At 38.0% G+C, this 24,397-nt stretch overlaps 1 pseudogene; it reads right to left on the minus strand.

Moving 5' to 3' along the window:
• Positions 1 to 21,630: 21,630 nt before the first annotated feature.
• On the minus strand, positions 21,631 to 23,946 carry LOC120110143 (annotated as a pseudogene).
• Positions 23,947 to 24,397: the final 451 nt, after the last annotated feature.

A 24,397-nucleotide genomic window follows, 5' to 3' on the forward strand; every position in this document is an offset into this window, starting at 1 on the left:
CAAAATCCATTAGGGGGTCAACACTTTCCTAGATGATCTCTCCCACTTCCATGAGTTCTCCCTAGCTCTCTTCTTGTTTTTATAGCTTTAGATGGCGTGGAAACAAGAATATAGCCGTTAGAGACAAGAAAAAGAGCCGTTGGACACAGTCTGCATTTCCTGACAATGTTACCGTTGGGATCAGAGTCGACTCGCGCGATCAGGAGTCGGCTCGCCTGTTGCAGGAGTCGGCTCGTGTTTTACCGGAGACGACTCGCCCACTGTTCCAAATTTGAATTAATGTGCTTGCCTCGACTGGGAGTCGACTCGTCTTAACCTGGAGTCGACTCGCCAACTTCTGGAGCTGACTTGGCAATTTCGGAGTCGGCTCATCCACTGAAGTCCGTGGATCCAATTTTGAATTTTGTCCTCTCGAGTCGACTCGACTGTCCTGGGAGTCGACTCGAATCTCAGAGCCCGAACTCCCGATCCTCTGTCTTTTGGCTCGTCCAGTCTTGGAGTCGACTCGAACTTCCTCGGAGTCGACTCGGCTCTCAGTTTCTGAAAGTTGGTCTTCTGCCTTTTGACGTGAAGCTATCGTGGAGTCGACTCGAGCTGTCTGGGAGTCGACTCGAATCTCAGAGGCAGTAACTTGATCTTCTGTCTGTTGATGGTCGCGCAGTCTCGGAGTCGACTCGTATATTGCGGGAGTCGACTCGAATCTCAGAGTCCATGAAATGCTCTCTGACTTTTTCTTTATGTACCGCTGAGAGTCGACTCTTGCTTTCTTTGGAGTCGACCTGCCAACCATCGGAGTCGACTCGCGTTCCACTGGAGTCGACTCGAATTTCAGACCGAAAACTGCTCTCTGACTTTTCTGCCTGTGACTCCTAGGAGTCGACTCATACTTTCCCGGAGTCGACTCGGTAAACATTGGAGTCGACTCGAATTCCTCAGGAGTCGACTCGAAGACTATTCTTTCGAATTTTTCCTTTGATTTTACTCCTCCAATTTGAACCTTTTGAACTTTAAACTTGGGCCAATGAATTGTAGCTTTCTTCTAACTTTTCTTGAGAGCTTTTGGAGGCCTTCTTGTGTTCTTCCAACTTGCTATGTTCCTTGCAAAATAAATATCTTTCTCCTTGCAACATAAACATTAGTATCTATACTTCAAGGTTTTGTGATCATCAAAATCAATCTATGAATCAATCTTTGGGTCATCAATCTCCCCTTTTTGATGATGACAAAACTTGGAGTATATGCAATATAAAAGATATTGTTTTCTAGAAGTAATACATAGCAAAGTTGCATGAAGTAGAAAACATATATTTTAAAACATACTTCATGATAATGCTTTAGATTTAATCAGCTTAACACAATCTTAAGCTGATTTGTATTCAATTCAAAGCATAAAGGCATTATGAGCATATACTTAGATATTTGCATATACTTAGATATTTCTCCCCCTTTTTGACAACATCAAAAAGATAGGAAAACATTAAGCACAAAGATAAGAACACTCAAATATTTCTTGCCCTTATTGTACTCTGATTTGAATGTTAAATTATTGCAAGGATATGAATCATATAACTTAAGGCAATAATATTGGAATCAGATTAGTGAGCACAGATCACAGCCAATTAAGATAGTTTTCAAGAAGTTTTCTAAGTTGATACCACAGATAGTTTTCTAATCAAGTGTAGGTGGAATCTTTCTTAGGTTAATTCAAGAAGTACCACAAATGATATTCAAGGAAAAATATGAGTGGAAATCTAACCTCTCTTCACTAAGTATGAAAGCTTGTTCATTTAAGACCTTTTGCCCAATCTATTAAGTATTTTATCAACATGAGAGCAATTTAATTAATTTTCAGAGTAAAAGATCAAAACTTATATATTTGAAAAACATATCATCATGTTGGATCATTAATTCTTAATGACTTCAAAGTTCTTTATGATAATAAGAGCATTGGGGCACAAATACCAAAATATGAATTCATGCAATTTTTGATACATCTTTGAGCTCTTTTAAAGACTTTCTTTTATTCCTTTAGAAAATAAGCACAATTTGATACATAAAATAATGAATTGCACAAAATTGAAGTTCTAAAAGCAAGCCAATTAGAGCTCATTAGTGAAGTTCAAAAATAGATTTTCTAAGAGATACTCAAGAAAATTTAATACACATTATTCTCCCCCTGTTTTCATTAAATTAGAGGCTCTTAAGATTTGAATTTGGTTCAAGAGTGATGCATAGATATACTAACCAAATAACACGCCTCAAGGTGTATCATAGATTTTCAGATTTAAATTTCAGATGATACATATTGGAGAGTATTAGATCACTTTTCATTTAGTGTTCTTTCTCTCTCCTTTAGTATAGATTTATGCAATTAAGTTCCAATAAGACCTCTCCTTCTGAAATTTTCTTTCTCCCCCTCAATTGATCATTCCATTTAAGAGTTTAGAATCCTAAGATAATGTTCAACAAAATTGTCAATCTCAAAAATATATTTTCAGCTTATTTTCATAAGACTCAAGGTTTGAGATAAGACAACCTTTATAGAACTCATCTCAAGGAAATTAAAGCATGTCTTGCAATATAAGGAGGTTCATCAAAATCAATCCATAAAATTCAAAGTATGCATCAAAATAAAGTGTCTTTGGGATAGGATACTGAATATCTAAAGCTCCCCCTCAAAAATGCATTCTTCTTTAATCATTTTAATTGTTGAATTTCAGATTTTAGTGATAAACGTGAATAACACTGAAATTCTGTAATATCGAAGAATGTAGAGTAATCTAGTATTATTCCAAAATTTGTAGTAATTACTCTTCTAATCCTTTACGAACAAGTTATGCTTTCTCTAATCTTAGAGAAAATGTATAGAAATATTAATCAGAAAATGATTCATTTGAAGCTCAATTTCTTTCAAAAGCATTTACATTTTCTTTCTTTTAGAGTCATTTGAGTGAACTGAAATATTTCTAGTTTTAAGATCATTCACTCTATTGATGAAGTCTTTAATAATGTAGGAGAGAAAAACATATATGATGATCATTGAAGTATATTATTTATAGAACTCAATTTCTTAATCATAGTTTTTCTGCAATGATACATGAAGCATAATAAATCTTTTTAATATCAAAATAAACTCATATATTTAAAATTTTTGTTTGCAATCAAGATCATTGAAAGACACATCATTTAGACCAATATTAGTATACTTTGAAGATAAGAAATGATATGTTTCGGATGCGTATCGGAGCAATCAACCAAGGCATCAAAATTAATTCTGTTTTTCTTAAATTAAGATTTTATTTAGAAATCATATTGAGTTTAAGCTTTTATACAAAATCAGATTCTGAATTTCATAAGATTTTCAATAGAGGCTTTTAAAGTCATAATTTGAGATATGTATCTTCCACATTGTAGCTCATCTTAAATCATTATGATTGAAACATATTTCAACATATAAGAGGATATTCAGAATATTTGTATTTATGTTTAGCACATTATATACCAAGGTTTGAAGGATAGAACAATCAATTTATTTTGCCTAAATAGAAATATCCTTCTCTTCTCCTTTTTACAATTTATTCACTTTCAGATTTTAAGATGATTGTGAATGACAAATCTGAAATTTCTTTTTAACAATACAAAAAATTTATATAGTATTCAAACATTCAATCAAATTGTCCAAGCATGAAGCATTGTAAAACATTGAGAACCCATAAATCAAGACATCATACCATATGCAACTATATTAAGTGTTAAGTCATACATTAAAATAAAGAACAAGCATGTCAAGGATCAAAATCAATTCTTTTCAAATAAACTCCCCTATTTAAATATTATCTTGCATGATTTCATCCTTAAAGTTGTTTTCAAGTGAAAAAAAATTGATTCTTCTTATATACTTTCATTTACTTTGTCTTTCATTTTTACTTTCTTATGCTCTATACTCTATTTGCTCCCTATCCGGTGGAGTTGGGAAGGGGCACGAGGTACTACCACTAGCCTCCTCTTGTGCCGTCCCTAATATGCCCTACACCGAATAGTTGGGTCAAATAGTGCCGGGTACTACCACTAGCCTCCCCATTGGCACCATCCCTATGATGAGCAATATAGAAAGGTTAAAATGTTTACTCAAACCTCCCTGTTTAGTGTAATTAATTATGATTTTATCCTTCCAATGCTCCAAAGTATGTGCGAATATATTATGTTGTTTTGCTTTTCCTTAAGATTGAAGTGTTTGCTCTAGATTTTATCTCTTGAATAATGTCCATTTTCTTTTCTTTATCTCTCTCTCTTTTTGTTATTCTCAAGTAATTTACATGAAAGAGTAGAATAAAGAGATAATCTTATGTATCATATATATGTATATCATGCAAACAACATTTTCATTGTGCTCAAGGATTCATAACTTCTCACAAGTTATTTTACATCAATTTTAAGCATATACTTGTGTATTTCATGGTTATGACATAGGCAAAGATATATTTTAGTTTGGGCAAACCATGAAACAATTTCTAAAAGTATAAGTCAGTCAATACACATATAGACATGATATCAAAAATTAATAATTAAAGAATTTAATCATGCCATAATAGGATTTAAGTTATTGACTTTGCTCAATTAATTTGTGAGAAAGGTATCTAAAATTACCTATTCATTATATGTTCTTCAAGCCAAACTAGATTTCTTACGTGTGAACTTTTGGCTGAAGAAGATCCTCTCTCTTGTTTGCATGTGAATGTTTATTGTATCTTACATGAAGATATCCTTCAAGTTGAAATTTCTCATTTTTCTTTCTTGAAGGAAGGTCATTAGTTTCTTTAAGATACAAAGCATTCATCCAACATATATATTTTTTTAACTAGATGACTCAATATAAGATATGACAATAGTTGCATGTTGAGTCACTTTACTCAAGAGATTGCCTAAATATAAGCAAGCACATATCATTTGAACTAAAGAGATAGATTCATTAACCAAGATAGTTTAAGTCAATTTAGTTTAGATTCTATTTGCTTAAGATAATTATCAATAAGGCATGCTAGCTAAGTTTTGATCAAATTGCCTTAAACAATTGTTTCTATCAAAATTCAGATTATGATTCATTTGTTATCAATAAATTATGATTCATTAGAGTTAGATTGAAGTCTTGCACAAGGCACATAATGATCACACAGTCTGGTCTATTAAATAATTATTCTATCATGCTTTTGATGCTTGTTCCAAATCACAAATTGCTTTATCATATATGTAATGTGTAATCTTTAAATATGGTGGTTATTTTACATAGATCTCCCTTTTTAATGAAATAACCACATAGGAGTGAATTCTACATATTCATTTGATAGATTATAAAGCTCATGAAGCAAACAAATGATAATGGTGATCTTTACTTCTAATCATGCAAGAATCTTATCAAGATCTATTTCATCTTTTCTTGATTTAGTCTTTTAATAGTCATCAATTTTTCTTCATTAAGAGCATATCTGAAAAATCCAATTTGGTTCTAATTATTAACAAGTTTTCAGATTGTTATATGTAAAATATTAACCATATACATACATAATTTAATTTTAGTATCTTGATAATAAATCATTAGTCTCATAAAGAATAATATGAATTGATACCTCTACAACTAGAATTTTTCATGAATGTTCTATATGCATTGCTTGATGAATGATATCCAAGGATAGAAGTATCTTTATCAGATTCGGCATTATTTTCATAAGAGCATATCAAGTATAGTATGTACGACTGAAAAATATGAAAGATATGCAATGGTTCATTTTCCATTTTTCAGAAGATCAAAATTTTCATCAAAAATAGATCTAATAGAAATCATATGTATGACAAGCAGTGATGATAGTCTTTTAAAAATTATTTAAGTAGATGACTATCATACATAATTGTCTTTTTCATTTCTTCAAGAATTCTATTAACCCTATTTTACTTATGATGTCCTTGGAGCTGAAATAATTGAATTTAATATTATTTTCTGTATAACCTTAATCAGGATTTTGGTTTTCAACACTGTGCCATGATCTTCACAGTTTGGAAACCTTTTTCATTTGAAACGCTTTTACAAGATTTAGTAAATACAGAAAAATACTTCAGTTTTATTTTCCAAGAATAAATCCAATGTAAGCTTTTGAAAACTTAGAGATGGAAACAACATCTTTAGATTTAGAAATTGATTCTTGTTTGTTTCCTTAGTTAACATGCATAGCAAACTTTGACCTTTCAGAAGATACTCTAAGTAAGCCAATGCCAAAGTCTTTTGAAATTAAATCCATACTCGCATGAGTTGATATTATATGCCAAAGATGGTTTCTTTAATCTTGGTATTTATAGTGCAATATTCAAAGGCATACCAAGTACACATTTTCATATCTATGATCAATAAACAATAATGCCATGGATAAAAGCTCTCAATCAAGCATATAGAGAATTCATAGAGTTATTCTTAATAAATTGATTAATCATCTAGCAACTTATCCAACAATAAGTAAAGTATAATATAGAAAGATGGAGAAATTTGAAGTTATTTCTTCTATTTTAATTATTTTTCTTGATTACATTTAAGTTTCATTCTTTAATATATGTCTAGAGCACCCAATGTCCAATTTAACATCTTTTGTTGGAGCCTTGAGTGCTAGACACACCTGCAGAAAATATTTAGATTTTCAACTTAGGAACCCAAGCTCTTTTGGGTCCTTGCAGGTTAGCTATTATTGTTCCTTTTGGAACCCATATTTTCTTAATAGCTATTTTGTCCATAGGCTTGCAGATTTTAGGACTACAAGAAGTGTATTTCTGCATCTTCTTATTAAATTTAACAAACATGGATTTAACATGAGTGGTAGATAATCCTTCAGTTTTCTGTTTTCGCCTTTTAGGTTTATCAAATTTGTAATGTACAGATTTAGGAACAAAAGAGATTTTGCATAACCTTTGTTCCTGTTTATCAGCATTATAAGAATCTATTTTAAAATGATTAGAAACTGTTTTAACAAACATATTCTTGAAAGATTTTTGGGTGTACCAAGGTTGACATCCTAATCCAATATTATCAAATTCAGCTCTTTGATTATTTATCATTAGATTCAACTTTTCAGAGCTCAAAGTAAATCTTTCAACAACAGGTTTTAATTTGTCAACTTCTTTAGTTAATCTTTTGTTATCTTCTGAAAGCAATTCATTATTTTTCTTAAGTTTATCATGGCTTTCAGTGAGAAGTTGGTTTTTCTGATTTAGTTCTTGATTTTCTTTAATTAAGATTTCAGTTTTACCAGTTAGTTTCAGTTTTTCATCTATTAGAATTTGATTTTCATTCTTCAAGTTCTTGTTCTTACAAACAAGTTTCTTATATTCTAAATACAAATCAGAAAAGGCATCGTGAAGTTCATCAAATGTAAAATTGCTTTCAGTTTCAGCATGTACCTCATGTGCCATGAAACATGAATTTGCAATATGATACTGCTCTTCTTCTACACATGATGTTTTAGATTTGTTAGTGCATTCATATTTGTCTTCAAGCATATTCCATATTTCTTTAGCAGTCATGCAAGAAGATATGCAATTAAACTCATTCCTATCTAATGCACAATATAATAGGTTCATGGCTTTTGAATTTTGTTGAACCATTTTCTCATTATGACTAGTGTTTGTGTGTGTTCCATTGACTATAATGCTCCATAAATTATAATCAAGTGATTGTATAAAAATGCGCATGCGTGCTTTCCAATGTGTATAGTTTATGCCATTAAATAGTGGAGGTCTATCAATTAATTGTCCATCTCCTAGAAAACTATCTATTTGAGTTGTCATGATCTTTGGCTCTTTGACGGTTAGGTCAAACACAAGGCAAGAAACTATAGAGCACCTGCTCTGATACCACTTGTTGCCCAGTAGATACAACCCAAGAGGGGGGTGAATTGGGTCTTTTAAAACTTTTGCTACTTCTAAAACTTTTTGATTAACTATGCTAAGTTGTATAGATGCAGTGAAAGTTAAACTTAGCAAGGGTTTGATGTATAGACTTCGACTTGATTAAATATGCTTGCAACTAAAGGATGTACGGATAAGAATTAAGCAAGCAATTTATCTAAGTAAGTAAGTGTGTTAGTTAGACAATAACTAGAGGCATTACAAACACAAAGGACATATAGTGGTTCGGTGCACCCCAGCACCTACATCCACTCCCCAAGACCTCTTGGGAATTTCACTATAATCCTACCGATTACAGCCGGTTGTTTTACAAGCTCACAACCCAACTTGTTGTTTTACGAGCGCACAACGAACTCGGTCGGTTTTCCCAGGCTCACCGACTAGAACCTCCCGATTGTTTTCCCGGGATCACAATCAAACCCTTACACGTTGGTTTTACCCTCGGCTCACCAACAAACCTATCACCGTTGGTTTTCCCTTTGGCTCACCAACAACCTTAACCCCTTGATTCAATCCCTTGATTGAATCAAGTTACAAGATATTAAAACAAAGTATAAAACAAAACAAAGCTTCTTAAACAAGCAAATATGATAATATAAACAAATAGAGTAAAGAGAAGCCCTCAAACGAGTTTTGAAGATGGAGGAGCTCGGCTTCTTCTTTACTTGATCCTCCTCTGATTTGGCATGAAGTAGAGGATCCCTGAGGCAGCACACGGATGGAGAGGAAGCTTTCGGATTCACTTGGATGCTCTTCTTCTCTCTATTTCATTTTGGATGGCCCTTTTGTGCTTATGGGAGATTTCCTTTGTAATCTCTTTGAGATCTCTTTCCTAGATGATCTCTCCCACTTCCATAATTTCCCCTAGCTCTCTTCTTGTTTTTATAGCTTTAGATGGCGTGGAAACAAGAATATAGCCGTTAGAGACAAGAAAAGAGCCGTTGGACACAGTCTGCATTTCCTGACAATGTTACCGTTGGGATCGGAGTCGACTCGCGCGATCAGGAGTCGGCTCGCCTGTTGCAGGAGTCGGCTCGTGTTTTACCGGAGACGACTCGGCCACTGTTCCAAATTTGAATTAATGTGCTTGCCTCGACTGGGAGTCGACTCGTCTTAACCTGGAGTCGACTCGCCAACTTCTGGAGCTGACTTGGCAATTTCGGAGTCGGCTCATCCACTGAAGTCCGTGGATCAATTTTGAATTTTGTCCTCTCGAGTCGACTCGACTGTCCTGGGAGTCGACTCGAATCTCAGAGCCCGAACTCCCGATCCTCTGTCTTTTGGCTCGTCCAGTCTTGGAGTCGACTCGAACTTCCTTGGAGTCGACTCGGCTCTCAGTTTGAAAGTTGGTCTTCTGCTTTTGCGTGCTCGTGGAGTCGACTCGAGCTGTCTGGGAGTCGACTCGAATCTCAGAGGCAGTAACTTGGTCTTCTGTCTGTTGATGGTCGCGGAGTCTCGGAGTCGACTCGTGATTGCGGGAGTCGACTCGAATCTCAGAGTCCAAAAATGCTCTCTGACTTTTTCTTTTGTTCCGCTGAGAGTCGACTCTTGCTTTCTTTGGAGTCGACCTCCAACCATCGGAGTCGACTCGCGTTCCACTGGAGTCGACTCGAATCTCAGACCCGAAAACTGCTCTCTGACTTTTCTGCCTGTGACTCCTAGGAGTCGACTCATACTTCCCGGAGTCGACTCGGTATACTTGGAGTCGACTCGAATTCCTGGAGTCGACTCGAAGACTGTTCTTTTGAATTTTTCTTTGATTTTACTCCTCCAATTTGAATCCTTTGAACTTTAAACTTGGGCCAATAAATTGTAGCTTTCTTCCAACTTGAGAGCTTTGGAGGCCTTCTTGTGTTCTTCCAACTTGCTATGTTCCTTGCAAAATAAATATCTTTCTCCTTGCAACATAAACATTAGTATCTATACTTCAAGGTTTTGTGATCATCAAAATCAATCTATGAATCAATCTTTGGGTCATCAGTAAATGTAATGAAATAGCTGTATCCACCTCTTGCACTAGTGCTCATAGGTCACATACATCCGAATGTACAAGACCTAATACAGCACCGGCTCGTATATCTTTTCCAGTAAAAGACGACTTGGTCATCTTTCCAAGAAGACAAGACTCACAGGTAGGTAATGATTCACAATCATTAATATTTAAAATATCCAGTGAGGCCAACCTGTTGATCTGTTCTTGTTAATATGACCTAGCCTACAATGCCAAAGGTAGATATCAGAGACATCATCAGATCTAGGGCGTTTACTTTGTAGTGTACATTACACTAACAGACTGTCGGCAATACATAAATCATTGTTTAATCGTCCATTGATTACTTGTAACACCATTAGTAATAATGATATCACAATAATCCTTCTTATACAAATAATTCATACCATCTAAGGCCAAATGACCAACGGAAAATGACATTCATTAAGAAACTAGGACAATAGTGACATTCACCAAGGGCAATTATGTGAGAATTTGAAACAATTTGAGTATTACCTAATGCTAGAACTGGAACAGTTCTTCCATCTCCAACATTTAGGAATTTCTCATTGTTACCGAAATTCTCAATGACTTGCAGTCCTTTCAACGTATTACAGATATTAAAAGGACTTTCGGTATCCAATACCCAAGTCATAATATCACATACAGAGAAATTATAAGGTGTTATCATATAACCACCTTGACCAGCGACTCTTTGCTGATTTCTCTCATTAGCACTCGAGTTAGCCTGATTCTTAATCAAAGGTCTAGTCGGCTCATCACTATCCAATAGTGATAGGGGAACTTATAAGAGGACATTTCTGCATAAAGGACAAAACCATGGCTTTATTAGTAAATGAATCAATTAATCTAAAGATATGGATTTTAGTCTAAAGATCCTTCCACTATTTTATACGAATCAAGAGCCTCTACCTCTAATCCGAAGAATTACTTTTAATTCTTTAGTGGGCACTAGAATCCAATAGGCTACACCTGAGCCCGGCTTTGGTCGGTATCAACCCAAATACACCTAAAGGTAGGTTCATAACAAATTGTTTCAACTAAACAACTTCTAGTGATCATTTTGCCCCAGGAAGCACTTCAGCAGGCGTATATCGGCATTACTGAAAGTCCCGGTTAGGTCCAACCATTAACATGTAGCAATCAATGCAAACTATCTAATAGATGGTCAAGCCCGACTTTGGCCGGTATCCAACCGGACCATCCATTCCAATAGTTGCAACTGACTCATCATTATTGTATGACAATTCTAATGGCCGATACGCACCAGTGCGCGCACGCGCCTCCAATGTATATAGACGCATTGGACTCATTATCACACAACTAATAGGAGGCTATGACGTGGTCATCTCCATTAACCATATCATTTTATAGACCTAATAATTTAGAGGATTTTTATAATAAAAAGCTGACTCAATCCAAATGCTCCCACTAACTTCATAAGTCAGGTATCGTAGGAAATAGATTCAAGTCAGTGCACCTAAATCAGTCCAACTGATTTTCTTACAGGCATGGGTTAAATAGAGTCAATCAGAGATCTGATCAAAAGAGATTCACCAAGATGGCCAGGTAAGTGAGATCAGCGGAAGGGTATGCCATTAACTTGACTGGACCGAAACCCAGCAAGTAGCTCCCAATTAAAAGTCCCACTGATTACAGTTGCCTTTGACACCAACTGTTTTATCAATTTTAATTCGATCAATATCATAACTCAAGCTCAACCACGAAGCCTAAATCAACATCCATTTGGTCTAATCAAAGACATGGACTTGATCAACTACAACTATTGCAAAGATCAAGAGTAATCTTGACCCAATCTAAGAAACAACTTTAATTAGATTAGATCAACTACTCTACCAAGTTTGATTTCAACCATTGAGTCCAACTCAGTTGGATTCTTTCGGTTATGTGATGTGCGAAATCGGCTTACTTTGTTTTAGCTAACCCATTACCCATGAATTATGCAATGTCTTAGACGTTCAAATCACATTTAAAGTCTAGGATCTATATCATTACTTAATTCATAATTAAGTATATTGCATTATTCATGTCTTATCTTTGTTTTGCATGCTCCATAACTTTAAATTCTTAAAACACTTTTAAGATTCAAGTTAATCATGCAAACAAACATGTTCATTCATCATAAGAATAACATAATGAATAATATAATCAGTTTACATCATATGTAAAAGATCACATGTTGCATAGATATTTGATATCACAAAGAACCTGGACGGGCTCTGATACCACTGATGGTGTGCGTGCAGAGGGCTAAGCATGAATTTCAAAAAAAAATTATGCAGAAAGAACGGGTTAAACATTTTAACCCAAAACATGCTTGATATTTTAAATATTTTGACTCTGGTACCAGTCGAAGACAGTCTTCAACTGCACATCACATGTGGCGCGGGCTCAGTCCCAATACATAGGGTGACACCCGCACGTGCCTATCAAAGCACTCATCATATGAGCCCCCGGGTGGAGAGCCACGCTTCGTCACACGATCACACGTGAGAGTTTCCGAAAATCGGATAGTCTCCACTAATCCTTTGCTTTGACACCAAATATCACAAAGCCCTCAGATCCCGAGGATTGTGTGATTCAAATAAATATGCATAAATCACAACTTCTTTTGATTTGAAGATTGAGATCATATCTCAACCGTAAAAGAGATCAGATCTTTTACCTTTAGAAGGAGGTTCTTTCAAGGATGTTTCGCAGCCGCACAAGCGTCCGGCCTCGATGACTCATCCACGCAAAGCTCCGGAATGATCAGCTTTCCGGGGAGTGCTAGCTCGCAGGGAGGCAGAAGGTTGGCTGAAAGGGAGAAGAAGGAAGAAGATGGACCTTCACAGCTCAAGAACTCCTTCTTGGGTTTTCACCTTCAGAACTACTCTCTCCTCTCACTCTCTTTCTCTGGTGCTCTTGATGTGTTAAGAAGAAGGAAGAGGGGTGGCCTATTTATAGGCCAAGAAGAGGGTGAGGTGTCCCTATGAGGTGTCCGATGAGGTGTCCTGCCAGGACATATGTCACACATGCAAGGAAAAGAGGTGTCCTGCTCCGCCACGTGTCACGCATGCAAAGGGGTGAGGTGGCCTGGAGGGCGATATCATGGATGACCTCATGAGGCAGATGAGGTTATGGATGACATCAGGAGGAGTGTGAGGTATCCAGGCCCGCCACGTGTCACGCATGCAAGTAAAAGAGATGTCCTGCTCCGCCACGTGTCACGCATGCAAGCAAAAGAGGTGTCCTGCTCCGCCACATGTCACGTATGCAAAAGGGTGAGGTGGCTGGGACGTGGGTCCCACATACAATATGTGGGTCTCATAAATGCAGGACGTGGGTCCCACATACAGTGTGTGGGTCCCACATAGGAAAGGAAGTCATAGTCATACTTGATCATAATTGATTTTGATCCAATTTGACTCAAGCCAAATCTGATTTGGTTGGGGGCAAATTAGACATTTTCACCAAACTAATTTTGGTGTCAATTACGGTTTTACCAATTTCAAATCATATTTGAATTTGGTCAAGCCCAATCTCTATTACTCAATCAAATTGAGTCTAATCAGTGATCCAATCACCAATTAACTTCTCCAACAATAATTGCTTAGGGCAATCAGTCAATCACATTGACTATTTTACCTCTAGACAATTCTCAATCGTCAATCAGCCATTTGATCAATCCAGAAACTTCTAAGCGTGTGACCTCACAGGTTCGAACCTAAACCGGTAGTACAAGAACACTTCTGCACTAATCGAAGTAACCATCTAGCAATGGGATCCGACGATCGGATAGGCCGAATAGATGCAAAGCAACATTCTAGAACCTATGACTATGGTTACCGCATAATTTATCCTCTTGACAAAAAAATGCCCAGGGTGGGTTCAGAGTCTGTCTACCCTGAAACGATCCATCCGGAAATATGTTTTAATTCAATAAGTCAAGTGATAGTGATTTGACTTTTCCTGGCCAGGGTCTACTTAATTGAAAACACAAGGCATTCACCCTTATTTCTAAGGGAGGTCAATCCCATCTTGATCTGCAACTGACTACCACAAGTACTTGACTGGACCCAGAAATCTTCCGTCGCTGGATTAGAAATTCAGGTAGTCCGGCACCAAAGTACAGTGAGTTACTTGCAAGCCACCGGTTGCAATCTCAGGTCTAAAGGATACATATACCCATATCCACTCGGAACAACTCTTGACAAGAGAGAGTCCGTCAATTGGTCACGTTCAGTGAACGTACACTACCATTCACCTGTATACCATACTAGTATCTCTATACTCTTTGGTTTGGAAAACAACCAACAAATATGATACACAATGACCTACGCCTGATAATACTATCGCCTATTAATAGTATCATACGGTCATGAATATTTAAGGATCTGTGTGACAAAATCATATTTCATTACACAAAGCAGTCCTAAGGACTTCATCACATCGGAGTTTGTGAAGATGTTCTGGTGATGAATAAATACCATGTTATTTATAATTGATTCAAATATATTTACAATCAACAATTGATTGGATTTAGGATACAATTCCCAACAACAATGATTATTCGCTAGATGATCTTAGATATTTATATATGATCAAGGAACCTAAATAATATCTTTCGGCTAGCTATTTTGGGTGAATCTTGGGCTGTGACACTTATTATGATAGCCTCATCAACAATAGGATTCAATTTCATAGCCTCCTCGCTAATGATAGGAATTTATTTCTAATTGTGCACTAAATTATGCAATGTTGATCGTGTACATACCGACTTTTGTTAACAAAGTTAAATGAAATAAAAAGAAAATATTACTAATTGGATTTTAAATGTTTAGATTTTTAAAATTAGCTTTTCTGTTGAGTCGGCATTTAGTGTGGGGCTTAGCCGACTAGCCTTTCTAGTCTAAATTCATCCCAAAATTGGTCCACGATTATTAGGTCTAGCTGCAATTTCCTATAACCTTTGTCCTAAATTTGTTCTTCGAGTGTCCATGTCAAGGCCCAACATTTAGAGCTATTAGTGGCTTTGAGTTTGATCCTCTAGCCGATATCTCCAACTTGACCCATTGACGCCCTTTAGTTTGGCATACATGATGAGTAAAGCGTTAACTAAAACATGGTTCTTAAAATATTTCTTTTAATACAAAAATCTATCTTTTAATATATTCCTTGAAATAAGATTTAGTCAGTACGTTTTATGACGTACTACTAGCATGGTGAAGCTTTCTCCTGTTACCTTCTTCATTCTTTCTTTTGTTTTTTTAGGTTCATGTTAAAACGAGGGGTTTTCTTTTTTTTTTTTTTGTCCATCTCTTTTCCACATCAGACTGTAGAAGATGCAATTCTTGTGAAATTTTTATAAAGAATTAAACTGAAACATAGAAAGAGGAACAGAAGAGAAATAGGGGAGGGTTTTCTTCTGAGGTTTATCATCTTCCAACAACAACATCATCCCAACGTAACCTATCTTGACAATGCCATTGTCCTCTCAGAAAATCATAAACAGTTAGTTCTAAGCAATTTGTTTGTGTTTCTGCTTGATGTTTCTGGTTACCATGTCCTCGATGTTTCTGCTTCCAAAGATTACATTCTTGAATCTGATACACAGGAAGAAATATTTTCTTCCATTAAGAAGAGAAGATTGAGAAGGGGACATAATATTGCTTAGATTGAGAAGTGGGCATAATCTGATTCCATTATTTTCTTCCATCCTGTAAATGCCATACTTAAATTCACTTTCATTCTGGAAATGCCACAGTGAAACTGTAGGAAAACTATAATTCGAAAGAGAGGTTAGTGTTTCATGAGAAACCTAGAGAAGCAACGCGAATGGCAACAAGAATATCAGAGGCTCAGGCACTAGTAGAACCGATCTGCAAGCTGGTTAGGAGCCATAAGTCGCATTGCGAGGAGGTCGAATTGGTTAAAGCTTATTGACACTCTTAAGGGATTGGTCGATGGTAGTAGGAGAACATTGATGTGTGAGGTGTGAAGCAATGAAGAGATGAATATGAAATCAGTGCCAAGGATTTGTAAACAGGCAATGACCATAGAGTTGAAATGCCATGAAATGGTTAAAACCTCAGTAAAAGAACCTTGAGAAGCACAGGTTGGTCTTTGAGAATGCAAGGATTTCGAAGCAGCCTAGAAATAAGATTGCTGCTTACTGGCATCCCAGGTCAAATAGCTGGTGCATGGATGATTAGGAAATAAATTAGCATGTTCAGATTAAGAAGCAACAAGTCATCAAGTTTGAAAAGCAAAGAGAATAATGAGGGACTGATGAAGAAGTAAAATGTGTTAAAACTTTCAGATGTGTCAATCACTTGTCTAGCAAAACAATCCAATAAATATTAGAGGATGACCAACTTTCCCAATATTAGAGAACGACCAACCTTAATAATGGGAGGCAGAAAGCCACAATAATACAAGATTGGAAGATGGACTATTAACTTCCATTAAGTTGAGGAACAATTGACCAGTGTTAGAACTAGGAAGGTAACATTAAAAAGAAGTTGAGGGAGCCTTAAATAGAAGAAATGGGTCAATATGGGAAATTTGAAATACTTGGGTGTGTAGGATGTCACCAATATGATAAGCAATAAGAACAATTTAGTGAAGTTAGTGCATTAACCATAAATGACAATGGGCAGGGAAACCAAAAAACCAGAATATCAAGGAAGGACCTCAAGCATACAAGAATGATGAACCATGAAACAAAATGTGGATATATAAGAATATAATGGATAAATATCAAAGGCATAAAAATACATCAAAAAATGGGGTGAATTCAACTCAGAATAACTTCTGCTTGAACTGAAGAACTTCGAGAACAAACAAATTGGGTAAATGGTCATTTTCATGAAATGATCTTTCAAACTGAATGGACGATAAACCCTAAGAAGGTGAACTATCAAAGATGTGGTTCGGCAAAAACAGAGGATTAGCTTTAACTTCCTGGGAGGGCCAAAAGGAGCATACTTGAGGTCAATTCTGATATGTATGCCAATCAAATGAACTCATTTGAATTGAAAAACAATAGGAAGAATAATAGGAACAGTTAAAACCACAAAGAAAGCATAATTGAAAAAGGAAAGGACAGCCAAAATGTTATAGAGATCCTAAGAGAAGAAACACCAAAAGAAGTCTTAACTGAAGCTAAAAATCCTAAAAGAGGATCAAGAAACATTTTGTTAAAAAATGGAAGCAAAGATTTATCATTAATCAAATGAACTTCAGTGGAACTCAAAACCAAAACTAGCCTCTCAGACAACAGCACACCAGACCTTGTGCTGATGATATAAGCTAGCTAGTGAAGAAGTGGATGGCTGTAGAAAGTATCTAAGTACCAAGCCCATTGCAAATAAAGAGGAAGTTCTTAAATGATTCAAATGGGCAGTTCACAAGAAAAAATAAACATAAATTGGATATGAGCATAGTTTGAAATCCTAGATTTAAGAATCATTCAACTTAATTATGAAAATTTCAAAAGGATCTATATTCTTTTTAACAGAAATAGTCCACTTCAGACCTTGCAAGACTTTTATGCCCCAACTATCAGATAAATGCACAAATTTATCCTAGTTGACAGATGCACATATGATAGAAGCCAATGCATACTTCTAAATGGTCAAACAAGTTGTTGCAGTAGCAGAAGCATAATGGTCCAATAAAATTCAAAATGGATTGTCATAACTAAAAATATGGTCCCTTTCTGCAAATTCTATAATTAAGATATTCTTTATGAGATATCCCTTTATCAATGCCGAATAATATCCTTCTATTAGCTAGAATTAGATGAGAGCAAGACTACAAGGGAAAATTTAAGGCCCTTCAAGTTGGTCCGGAATTCTAAGTTTGGTCCCCTGATGGCATAATTTCTAACCACTGAGCAACAATCACTCACCAATTTTCTGAGGTACCTATAGGTGTAGCACAAAGAATTGCAAGTTGTGCTTGTGCCTGTCAAGGGTTGGCATGGTAAGACACCATGCCACATTTTGTCACAACTTGTCATGCAAAAGAACAAAATGGTATATAAGTTTGAAAAGAAAATTCTTAATTGTCACACCAATATATGCTGCTTTATTTATCCTTTCTAAAATTAATCCAGTTTTAGTTGTTCAATATTAGTGTATATCTTAAACAAATGAATGTAGATTTCAATATCTTGTTAAAAGTCTATGATTGTAAAGCATCATAGAGTTTTATACATGTATATCACATGGTTTCAGAGTAATTTGTTACAAGCTAAAGTTACACACACACACACACACACACTGACAACACAAATTATCTCGAAATTCATGATAGAGACCAATATTTTGTAGGAGTTTTTAGACATCTTGAAACATATGATTGCTTTCTAGGGGTTGATAGGATCTGTCTTGAAGGAGACTCAGCTACGGTGATCGAGAAAAGTATAGACGAGGACCAATGGGAGCATGGACACCTGCTATTCAATGACATTTGCAGGCTGGTGAGAGATTGCGGCTCCTTTCAAGCCGTTCATGTATACCGAAAGGTAAACAGGGCCGCAGACTGGGTCGTCTCATTTATTGCTCAGCATTCGGAAAAAGTTCTTTGGACATATATGCAGTTGCCCCTCCACCTTTATGCCATCTTCTTTCTCTTGACTTTGTTGGTTGTACTCACGCAAGAGCTGTGTGCACAGCCGTTGTACTTAAAGAAAAAAAAAACATATGATTGCTTTCAAGCTCTCTATATACATGGCATGATTATTACAATATAGACAATTAGAAAAATAGTAAAAAGAAAAGATTCAAAAATTTCAAGCCACTGTGACAGATATATCCAAAAGATGTTGTATATAGCTAATAAAAGAATCAACTACCTAAATCCTTTTGAAACTTAGATATTCAGCTCATACACTTTGGATTCCAATAGTAGGATGAATACTAATGATTGAAATAAAAAACCCTGTAATTCAGTACAAAGATGCTATGATTTATTTGACATGTCCACCCTGCTACGCAGAAGTCATATTGTATGCTTTTTTTAATAATGATAAGACCATCACACTGAAAAAAAAAACATGCACCAGAATACAGTCATCAACAAATCTAAAAGAATAATTGGATGGCAAAATATCTTATAAATAACCTCGATAAAATTTGAACAGCTGAAAGGATGAAATCACAAGTCCTGATAAAACAGGATAAGATGTATAATCTTGCTAAAAAGATGAAAGACTTAAAACATAAAACTTGTGCCAGTAAAACTGCAGTTGAACGAGAGAATGCCAGGGAGCACACATAAATAGCAGCGAGGAATTAAAATCCGAACACAGAACCCAGTGGACGTAGATTATGCCAGGTAATATTGTGTTCCATAAAAAAGAAAATCAGTAAACATTATTCCTGATATTCAGATCTTAAGACAATTATCAACAAAAGGAAGAAAATCATGAGAACTGGAAAATGATGACTAGAAGAAGACTAATCTATTCCCAAACTAGCAATGGCAATAGGAGCTCATGACAAAAGATAGTTATTAGGCTAGTCTTGTAAATGAGTCTAACATTTTCCTATCGATGAGAAAGTTTCTAGCAACAAGTGAACAACATTTAACGTGACCATAAAGTAATCGAAGATGAAGGCGTAGAGAGAGTACTGAAGGAATATTATTATGCAGATTCCAGAAGGAGTGAGTAGAAGAGAAGCACAGTTATGTCATGAATACAATGAAAAATCTGAAAACCTGACATTCTCAAGTATATTATGTCAAAAAGCACCATAGTTGAGAAGAAATCTCCATAGCATCCAGGAAATGATCACCGTGCTCCCTTCAGCTGACCGAGAAGATGTGAAATCAGCTAGATTTCCAAATAAAAGTGAAGGAACAGCAACCAGTTCCTGTATATATTTGCCAATAAACTATAACCAAATAAAACTCATACATCAAGTTTTACTTTCACCATGAACTTTCTATGCATTATGTAGCCTAAGAAGACAGAATCGGTGAAAAGAATTTGTGATTGACATACCATCTACAAGATTAAGGCAGAGGGAACACTTAACTGCAATCTGTCCATGACTGCTGCAACTATCTTTCCTGGCACCCCAGGAATTAGTTCTCATTTTAGAAGTGAATTGACTGAAAAGATACTCTCTTTCCACCTCACTAATAAGATTTTTTAAAAAATCATGTCATATGATCTCTAACGTAGAGCTGGTCATTTAGGCTCCATGAATATATATATATATATATAGGATAACTTTCTTATTGCATGCATGATGGATCTAGTAACCAAAGGTAATATAATTAATGATCAAAATACAAGTTTGGCCACAGAATATTTGCATTAAGGATCTCGATGCCGTGAAGCATTTCTGTACAGTTGAAATTACAGGCTTCAATTAAGAACTACATCGCGTTTACCCAAAAAAAATAAATTAAGAACTACATCTATGTTTAAGTGCATGATGAGCCAACATTGAAATGGATTACTAAGATTTGACGTTTCATACAAATCCTAGAGCAATGTTAGGACCAATATGAGCTTCAATAGTATAAAAAGAGATCATTTCTGGTTGGCAAAGTGATATGAATATTACATTAACCATTAGTGAGTTAACCAATTGACGATATTACAAAACAACTGATCTAGATGCAATGATGCATATTCTTCAATGATTGAAAGGAGCACAAGTTAGTGCGTACCAATAAACAATTTATCTGCAAACTGAAGCACCATCAAGTTTAGATTGGGCAACATCCCTAGTGGACAGAAAACCAACTAATAAGGTAACTCAGATGGGTGAAATCTTGTAACAAACTAATAAGTGAGAAATGAAGTATTTGGTAATGTCCAATGTAGAGACTAGGCATTAGTGGCATATAGATATGTGGGATTTTGAGATTGAAGTTTCTTCAAAATGAGAGAGCTCATTGCTAAGGTGCATTGAAACCATGCAGTGACAAACACTCTGTAGATCATACAACAAAAAATCCTACATATTACGGATAACCAAAATATAGTGAGGTTGCCATTCATTTCATCCAGAAGAAGGTGACTGCCAAGAGGCTGTTCATTCTGACATCGAATCTGAAAACCTTTCCATATAACATATTAAAGGAGATCTGAACTAAAAATAATAAGCTAAGTGCTCGTCCAAACTTGCATGCCATAATCCAACTAGATCATTAAAAAAAGAAAGGCGCACAGCTAGATCATTTCTATCAACTTTTCCCCTTCAATCATTTCTCTCGTTCTTCCTCCTTTGTCCGCTCTCTTCTTTCTACCTATTCTTCGCAGCCTTAAGGCTAAAATGGGAGTCGAGAGATCAAGATCGGAACATTAGGGGAACTTTACATCAGAGGAAAATTTTCAGAGTCGAACCTACAAGGTTTCTTGTAAATAAGATATGTGCATATCCAAGATGATTGAGGACTGAGATTCGAGAAACCATAGTAAAAAATATAGTCCTATTGTACAAAGCCATTTTATACCATTCCACTTCCTATTTCAATAGAACACTTCATATGTTGTTTTGTAAGGAAAAGAGTACTCTTTAGACTGCAATGATAATAATCAGCCAATAGATAATTAAGCAAAACAGAGCACCGTAAACACAAGATCTTTCTGGATTCAACACAAGTTGTTGTAATTTGAGCAAACAGCAAGTTTTGTAAATCAAACTCCGAGCTGCAAACTGAAGAATGTAAACAAAATGAGAAACTGGTCTACAGCGAGACAAATTCCCTCAAAAATTACACGTTGATTTAATGCTTTAAAGTGTTACATTTAGTCATGTAGATGGAATGCGGAAAAAAAGAAAGGCAATTCTCGTCAGAAGCAAATAAAAAAAATATGGTACACTAAACTCTCTCTCAAATGTGGGGGACTAAAGATTCAGATTGCCATCCTATTTACAACAGAAAGCCACAACCTGAAATCAGAAACCAAAAAATTCATATCCAGAGGCAATGCAGGGCATGCATACCGGGAAGCCCCTTCGGCGAGCAGAAATGGCCTCCTTTCATCAAGCTCGCAGCATCCTCCTCTATCAATGCGAGCAGCGATCACACCACCTCTGAACCATCAGAATTGCATCATCATTCGCGGAGTTAAACGTCTGGTAGCCAGCAAAAGTTGATAGCTGACCCGAGCCGCTGCTGCTCGCCGATTTCTCGATGTCCTCCCTGCTTGCCATAATGGAAATCGGGCGGTCCGGTATCGAAGGAACATCCAGATCAGTTTCCAAGATCTTGACAATCTGATCCATTGTAGGCCTCGCATGCAACTGAGGATGGGTAGAGAGGACAGCAACAAGGACATACTTCTCCAACACCTCCTTGGAGCTCATTCCTCCATGCCTTCCTCGATGACATCCAAGGTCCTCCCTTTCCGCACCAGGGACCAAGCCCAGTCGGTGACAAGAAAAGCCTGCCCCTCGCCCAATGAAACAAACGCCTTCTTCCCACTCAACAGCTCGAGCAGCACAACTCCAAAGCTGAAAACATCACTCTTCTCGGTCAATTGGCCATACAGAGCATACTCGGGAGCCACATAACCGAGAGTCCCGGCGACCATGGTGCTCACATGCGACATACCCTCCGGCGCAAACCTCGCCAGGCCAAAGTCGGCGACCATCGGCTCGAAGCTGTCGTCCAGCAGAATGTTGCTCGCCTTGATGTCCCTGTGAATTATCGCCGGCTGAGCTCCGTAATGGAGATATGCCAATCCCCGCGCCGTCCCTACAGCAATCCTCTGCCTCGCGGGCCAGCTCAGCCGAGCAACGCCCCGAGCCGAAGAGATGGTCATGGAGGCTCCCGTTCCGCATCAAATCGCAGACAATGATCCTCTGGTGGCCCTCCAAGGGGTGGTCGCCGTGCAGTAGCCCTCAACGCGACCAGGTTCACATGTCGAACACTTGCAATCACCTCGACCTCATGGGCGAAGCTGGCGTCCCCGGCAGCCGAGCAGTTCTTGAACCGCTTCAGCGCGACCTCGGACCCGTCCGGCAGCGTCCCCTTGTAGACATTCCCGTACCCACCCCGCCCGATTATGCTGTCCCGCGAGAAGTTCTTGGTCGCCTCCTTGATCTCGTCGAAGGTGAACTTGATCAGCGTCGTGCTCGCACCGATCGACTCCATCGCCTTCGACGGCCCGCTCTCCGGCCTCATCGATTCCTCCTCCGCCTGCGCAGCCGCTCCCGGCGCCGTCTTCGAAGCCACCAAGCGGCCAGCACGGCTAGCAGCACGACGACGAGGCAGCCGGCGGCGACGCCGAAGATCCAGGCGTTCGAACTGCCGCCGGAGGAGGATGACTGAGAGTTCAGGAGGAAGATGCAGTAGGCGGTGTCGTTATCGGTGGGGCCGAAGCGGTTGACGACGCCGGCGGCGTAGATGAAGGTGTAGGCGGTGCAGTCGGTGACGTTGCCGTAGTCGGGGCCGGGGAGGTAGGCGGCCTTGACGCGATTGAGGCTGGTGGTGCAGGCGGTGCAGGAGGGGACGGCGTGGAGGACTGGTTGCAGTTCTGGTCCATGTCGCGGAGGCCGGAGGCCGGCACGACGGCCTCGAATTCGGCGCGGGAGGTAAGGTTCATGCAGCCCTCGGAGATCCAGGAGGGCTGGAAGCCGCAGGAGGAGGGAGGGAGAAGGAGGAGGGTACGAGGGGGCGGAGGATAGAGTTCAAGGAGGACCAGCAGGCGTCGGCGGAGGCGGCGGCGGGACGAAGAGGCCGGCGGTGCGGAGGTACTCGGCCTGGACCAGATGGAAGGCCACGACGGCGAAGGTGCACCGGGAGCTGGTGTCCGAGCCGGCATCCGCGTTGGTGATGAACTTCTGGAGGATCGAGAAGTCTAGAGGGCATGAAGAGTTCTGAGAGCGGACCAAGCCCAGGAGGAGACACCAAGAGAGGAAGAAGACGGAGATAGGAAGAGACGTCATTGATGAAGGAGAAATGAATGAGTACTCTTTCCTGCTTCTCTCTGTTACTATGGGTGCTGGAGAAGTTCTTCTTTTCTCCCCATTATTGATGGATGGAGCCTGCGAGATGCTGAGTTTTAGTTGTTTAGGTGGTGACGAGGGGTTGAGGGCATTCTATTTTATATAATTTGTCTTGCTGCAGTCATAGAGGCGGCGGATGGGGAGAGGTTTGCAGGAGCTGGAAGAAAACGAAGAGAGAGAGCAGGAGAGTTCGAGGAAGGAGGGGTAGAGAGAAAAGAGAGGAGAGAGAGTGGAATATCTTGTTGGCGGCGGGCTTGGCGCGAGGGGAGGGGAATTGTGCGACCGGCGAACGCTGCCCGCAGCCACAGGGCGAGAAGTCAGGCTGCCGTGGCGATCTCTGTCGGATTATGACGTCAAAGACTTATAATCCGGAGCTAGTGAAGTTTTGAATGTGTGGACCGGAGTTGGGAAACTTGTTTGGTAGATGTTGGCCTTATAGTCAACATATATGGAAAGAGAA

This window comes from Phoenix dactylifera, chromosome 1 (assembly GCF_009389715.1).
Source record: "Phoenix dactylifera cultivar Barhee BC4 chromosome 1, palm_55x_up_171113_PBpolish2nd_filt_p, whole genome shotgun sequence".
Classification (NCBI taxonomy): domain Eukaryota; kingdom Viridiplantae; phylum Streptophyta; class Magnoliopsida; order Arecales; family Arecaceae; genus Phoenix; species Phoenix dactylifera.